This window comes from Condylura cristata, unplaced genomic scaffold (genome assembly GCF_000260355.1).
Source record: "Condylura cristata isolate star-nosed mole 26May11 unplaced genomic scaffold, ConCri1.0 scaffold00019, whole genome shotgun sequence".
In the NCBI taxonomy this organism is placed as follows: Eukaryota; Metazoa; Chordata; class Mammalia; order Eulipotyphla; family Talpidae; genus Condylura; species Condylura cristata.
In genome coordinates, this window is record NW_004567120.1 from 4,936,845 (window position 1) to 4,943,700 (window position 6,856).

At 30.0% G+C, this 6,856-nt stretch overlaps 1 protein-coding gene across 1 annotated transcript in view; it reads left to right on the forward strand.

Moving 5' to 3' along the window:
- CYLC1 (cylicin, basic protein of sperm head cytoskeleton 1) overlaps positions 1-6,856 on the forward strand; it is a 29,316-nt gene that overhangs the window by 4,560 nt on the left and 17,900 nt on the right. The gene's annotated exons all lie outside the window — the stretch shown is intronic.

Sequence of the window (6,856 nt, forward strand, 5' to 3'; positions counted from 1 at the left end):
TTCTTAATAATTTGGTGTTTTTAGTATTTTTTTTCAAAATTTCCAGATATATTCCATTATGATCATCAAATATATGCTAGGTGTTCAGTACATTTTTATTAATTTGAGATTTTATTTATGGCCCAATCTTTGGTCACTTGAACTTAAAAATAATTTACATTACTTTTATGTAGTATCAAAATAGCATGTTAATTAAAAAAAATCCTATCAGTCAAATTCTCTATATTACTACTGATGTATTTGACTTTTTGATCTGTAAGTTGCTTTATGCATTTTAGCATTCTGTCAATGGATGCTTACATATTTAGGTTTGTTATGTATTCCTACTAGGTTGACAATTTTGCCATCATAAAATATCACAATTATTTTTAATTTAACTTGACAATGTATGACATTAGTATATCTTATGATCTTACCAGTCATTAGTGTATGTGTAATGTTTCTTCTCCAATAGTAAGAAAGGTAAATTGTGTGTCTTTGTATTTTAAGTATATCTGTTATAAGAATCATGTTGTTGTCAGATATTGATTTTTAATCCACTGTTAAATTTTCTAATGGCTTTATGATGGGTTTACTCCATACACAATTTTGTGTGTAAGAGCATTTAACATAAGGTCTGATGTCCTAAAAAAAATAATGCAATATTATTATAGATATGCTATACAGTAGAGCTCTAGAACTTATTCATCTTACCCCATTTATTTAATTTATTTTTATTAATTTTTTCTTACATTGTTCATTTTTGTACACTATATTTTCTATCTTGCTTCAGGTTTAATCCCAATAAATCTCTCACCAGCACATCATACATGAGCTATCACCATAGTTCCCTCTGCTTTTCCTTCCCCTGTTTTGATCCTTCTCCATCCTCATCAACTGTTTTATACCTTATATCTATATTTTACCTGTAAGTTTGATCTTTTTTTATTCCTTTGGCACTTTGTTTAGTTTCCCTACATTCCTCCTATAGGTGAAATCATTCCATATTTTTCTTTTACTTTTGACTTTTTTCACTGAGCATCCCTTCCAGCTCCATCCATGTTACTGTGAATGGCATGAGTTTATTTATTTATGATATTTGGGTGGTATTGTGTACAATGTATATGATGCCACCTGTTCTTGATCCATTTATCTTTTATTTTTTATTTTGTTGGCATTTAGTTTGTTTCTATATCTTCACTATTATAAATAGTGCTGCAAAAAAGCATAAGAGTATAGGGTTCCTTTTGAATTAATGTTTCTATGCCTTTGGGTAGATTCCTTGGAGTGGAATTGCTTGCTCAAATGGTAGGTCCATTTTTAATAATTTTAGGAACCTCCACACAGCTTTCCATAGTGGTAAGACAAGTTTGCATTCCCACCAGCAGTATAAGAGGGTGACTTTTCCTCCACATCCTCACCATCATTTGTTATTGCCAACATTGTTTTCTTTTAATGTGGGCCGTTCTCAATTGTATGAGGTTGTATCTCATTGTAGTTTTGATTTCTATTTCCCTGATTATAAGTGATAATGAACATTGCTTCATATGCCCTTAGCCATTTGCATTTCCTATTTAAATATGTCTCTTTAGCTTGTCTACCCATATTTTAATTGGGTTGTTTGCTTAGTTTATGTTGAGTTGTATTATCTCTTTGTACATCTTTGATATCAGTACTTATCCTCATATGGAGTGAATATATTTTCTCCCAATATGTAGGGCATTATTTTGTTTTGGTTATTGGTCTCTTTTGTTCTATGGAAGCTTTTTAGTTTAATGTAGTCCCAGCCATTAGTCTTTTCCTTCATTTTCTTTGCTTCTCAGAATGGGTCCTCAAAGATGTATCTGAGATAGATGTAATGGAGTGCTTTGTTTTTGTTTTTGTTTTTGTTTATATATATATCATGGTTTCAGGTCTTACATTCAAGTCTTTTATCCAGTTTGAGTGGATTTTGTGTATAGTATGACATAATAGTCTAGTTTCATTCTTTTCATATAATGGTCCAGTTTTCCCAGCACCATTTATTGAAGAGACTATCCTTGCTCTAGTGTATATTCCTTAATCCTTTGTCATATATTAATTGACCATATGTGTGTGGCTTTATTTCATGGTTTTCAAATGTATTCTATTGGTCTGTATGTCTATTTTTGTTACCATACTGTTCTGTTTAAAATATTATGGATTTATAGTATAGTTTATTGTGGAATGTCTCAGATCATCCCCCTTTATTCAGGAGAGCTTTGGATTTTCAAAGATTTTTATGACTCAATATAAATTTCAGCAATATTTATTCCCATTCTTTGAAGAATGCCATTGAGACATTTGTTTGAATTGCATTAAATCTGTAACTGCTTTGGGTTAGATGGCCATTTTGATGTGTATTCTTCTGATCCATGAGCAGGTAATGTTTTTACATTTCTTATGTCTTTTTGTATTTAATTAGCAATATTTCATAGTTTTATTTGTTTAGGTGTTTCACCTTGTTTGTTAGGTTCATGTACAGGTATTTAATCACTTTGGTACAATTGTAAAAGGGGCTGTTTTCTTTATTTTTTTCATTTTCACTATTGATTTTTGTGTGTTGATTTTGTAACCTGCTTCTTTTCTGAACTGATTTATTGTTTTGATTAGTTTTTCTGTGGAGTTTTATAGGTCTTTATATATATGTATATATATGTATATATATATATATACATACATATATATTATCATACCATCTACAAATAGTGATAGTTTTGCTGTTTTTTTCTCTATTTGGATTACTTGCATATTTAATTGCTCTAGCTATGTTTTACAGTATTATATTGAAAAGCAGTATTGAGAGTGGACATCCTTGTCTTGTTCCAGACTTGAAAGGGAAGGCCTTCATTTTTTCACCATTAGATTATTAACTATTGGTTTGTCTAATATGACATTTATTATGTAAACTTATGTTCCTTCTATCCCAAGAATTTTGAAAGCCTTCATCATAAATGGATTTTGAATATTTTCAAATGCTTTCTCAGTGTCTGATTCAATCATTTGGTTTTCATTTTGTTAATGATATTAATTTCGTTAATTGATTTTAAGATGTTGAACCATCCTTGTGTCTCTGGAGTAAATCCTACCTTGTCATGTGCATTATCATTTTGATACATTGTTAGACTCAATTTGCTAGAATTTTGTTGAGCATTTTTGCATCTGTGATCATTAGTGAGATTGGTCTGTAGTTTTTCTGTGTGTGTTGTCTTTGGTTGTGGTTTTAGTGTTATGTTGGCTTTATAAAATTTATTTATTTATTCAATAGTATTCCTTCTTTTTCAAGTTTTGAAAGAGTTTTTGAACATTTGATAGAACTCTTGTGAAATCATTTGGACATGGGCTTTTGTTTTGGAGGAGGTTTTTTATAACAGTTTTAGTTTCACCACTTGTAATTGTTTTGTTTAAGTTTTCTATTTCTTCTTTATTCAACTTCGGATGATTGTACAGTTCTAGTAATTCACCCATCTCATCTAGATTTTTGAGCTTGTTCACATATTAATATTGATTGTAATCTGATTATCCTAAGGATTTCTGTTTTGGCTGTTGTAATTTCTCCCCTTTCATTTATAAACTTAATTAATTTAGTTTTCTTTTTTTTTTTTCTTTGTGAGCCTGGCACTTTTGGGTCTTTTTGTTCTTCTTTTTCTAGTTCTTTGAGATGGGAGATTAGGATTTATGGGGGGGAGGAGTGTTCTTTCATGCTTCTTGATGTGGATTTGTATTGCTATAGACTTTGCTCTTATTGCTACTTTCTTTGTATAACATACATTCTGAAAAGTTGTGTTCTCTTTGTAAACTTTCAAATGTATTTTTGAATTTATTCTTTGATTTTGTTGTTAATCCAGTGGTCTTTCAATAGCATATTCTTCAATCTCCATGTAATGGAGTGGGGGCAATTGTCCTTGCTTTCTTTTTGTAGTTGATTTCTAGTTTGATGTTTTTATGGTCAGAAAACATAGTTTATATGATTTCAAACTTCTTTTGTTTGTTGATCTTTGCCTTGTGTCCCAGTACATGTTCTACCCTGGAAAATGACCCATGTGCATTTGAGAAAAATGTATGTTTTTTTTTTAAGGCCCATGTGTTGTGTGTTGTAGGTCCATGTGTTGTATGTTTAGAGCCTTATATCTGTTTTTTTTGTTCTCAATCTGTCCATTGGTGAGAGTGGGGCATTGAATTCTCCAAACACATATGTATTTTCTCCAATGTCTTATCTTGTAGAATTGTTTTACTGTCATTTACTTTTAAGTTATATTTGTCTTCGGTCCTTAAATAGGTTTCCTGGGGAAAGCAGATGATTGGGTTCTGTTTTTAAATCCAGCCAGCTACTCTATCTTTTTATTGATATGCCTAATCCATTTATATAGATATATAAGCTCATTATTAATACATGCAAATCAGTAATTGCCAATTTATTCATTGATTTGTGTTTCTATTCATTGCCTTGTTCAGTTCCTCTTGTTCATTCCTCTCTTGGCTTAGATTTTTAAGTTTCTTATAAGATGTTTAGAGTATGTAGTAGTGATTCTAAACATTTTGCTTGTCTGAGAAGTTTCATATTTTTTCTATCATATAGGAGAATTTTGCAGGATAAATTATTCTTACCTGACATTGTTTCTCCTGGAATTTTTTGAGTAGACATTCTCTTTTTCTCCTGTAGTATTTATTCAGAGAAGTGAGATGTCATCTTGTTTGGTTTTCTATTATAGGTTATCTCTTTCTTCCTCTTTATCAGATTTATTATTTTTACATTATCTTGGATTGTAGGAAGCTTTACTGTTATGTGTCTTACTATAGTTTTTCTTTTTCTTTCATTGTGGTAATCTGGTGTTCTTTTAGCTTCCTTTATCTGCTTTCATCTCTTTTTTCATGCTTGGGAACTTATCACCTTGAATATATTTCAGGTCCTTTGTGTCCTTCTTCACCATCTGGGATTCCTAAAACTCTTATATTTCCTTTCCCATGGTGTCAGATAGTTCAATATGTTTCTTCATTTTTTCCCTTTTGTTCTTCTTTCCTTTTTTTTTGAAACTTTATATATCTATCTTTGACAATACTGATATGTTCTTCCATTTCATTTATTCTGTTTTTGTGTTTTTTAACACCCTTTAATTATTTTTTTTCTTATTTGAAGATTCATTCTCATTCACCAGTTCATGATTATAATTCTCATATCATTCTTTTCCTTTTCTTCATATGTATGGCTTTATTATTATGATGATCATCCTAATGTCTTTATCTGTCAGGCAGACAAATTATTTCGTCCACATCAGTGTTGGATTCTGGGGCAGAATTTTATTTTTGTGGTGTGCTGTTCTCTAAGAGCTTTCTTGGCCATTTGTATATTTCATTTTCCCCTATTTTTTGCTTTCAAATTTGTTGTTTTTGTATAACCTTAGTGTCATTTGTGCTGGCAGGCATGATTTTTGGGGTGCTCCTAATGGAACATTGGGGATTGAGAGCCAAGTCAAACCTGCAAAATCATGCTGTGCTTCAAAAACTTTAGTGGTGTGCGCAGGCTGATTTATGCTAACCTCCAAAACTTCCAGGTCTCTGTGTACTGCTGGTCCATCACCCATGCACGCCCCTTCCTTTAGTCTATTCACTTTTAACGTTTAAATATGTTTAAGTTTAATTCTAATATCTCATTTTTGGTCCATGTTTTTCTTTAGTTCTTTTTTGCCTTCTTTTGTATCAAGCAAATATTTTATCACATATCTTTTTGTACTCCAGTTAGTTGTATATTATTTTTATTATTCTGTTTATATTAAGATTACAATATTAATTTTTAATTTACTAATATTTAGCATATATTAATATTTTACTGCTTCACATGCAATACAAACAAACACTTTATATATTCCATGATCCTTTGCCATAAATATTAACATAAATTTTATTTTCATCTATTTCTAACTCTAATACCATCATTATATTTGTAATTAATTAACAAATATGTTCTGTATTCACATAGATGCTCTTTATGATGCTCTTTATTCTGCTCATCACCTTGGGTAATTTCTTTCTACTTAAAGAATTCACACTAGTATTTCATTTATTGCTTCCTGCTGGCAATGAAATTCGCAATTATTTTTTGATTTTTGTAAGCATGCCTTTATTATATTCATTTTTAAAGAATATTTTCAGTTATATATTAAATTTGCAGGCTCTTTTTTCATAAATTAAAAATATTCCATTGTCTTCTGTGTTCTATCATTCAGTTTACTCTTTATGTCAACATATAGATTAGTATCACCTGTGTACCAAATCAATATGTATATATGACATATATTTATAATTTTTATATTTATAATTTATAACATAGAATAAACAAAAGTGAAACTAAGAATACCTTTGAATATGAAAACAGGAATCCATTCAGCATGTTGAACTTCCAAGCTGTTAAATTTCTAGTAGCCCATGTCAAAATATATTCTAAACATTCAATTAAGTCAATATGATTTAAAACAAGCTATTCACAATATTGAGCTATTTCAGACATCAGTGAAGTTTCCTTTTTCAAAGACATTCAGAGAAGAGATTATTTTTTATTATTAGTTTACCTCCTTGCTTTTTTTCTCAGAGCAGAGGCTTTTAATTTTTTTTTTGTTTTTCTTTTATGCTTTTTGTACATCATTATTTATTTTTGTATAATGTATGCTGTATGCTTTCTCATCTTGGTTGTAGTCCCCATGAAATATTCCACTACTTTACCTAGTAGTTTTAAAATAAAATCTTGGCTAACCCACACATACAAATTCTGCTTCACATGTCGATCTCAATCATTTATTTTTGTTAAATTCAAACAAACCTTTAAAAAAAAGATTTATTTATTTATTCATACAGAACTGTAGTA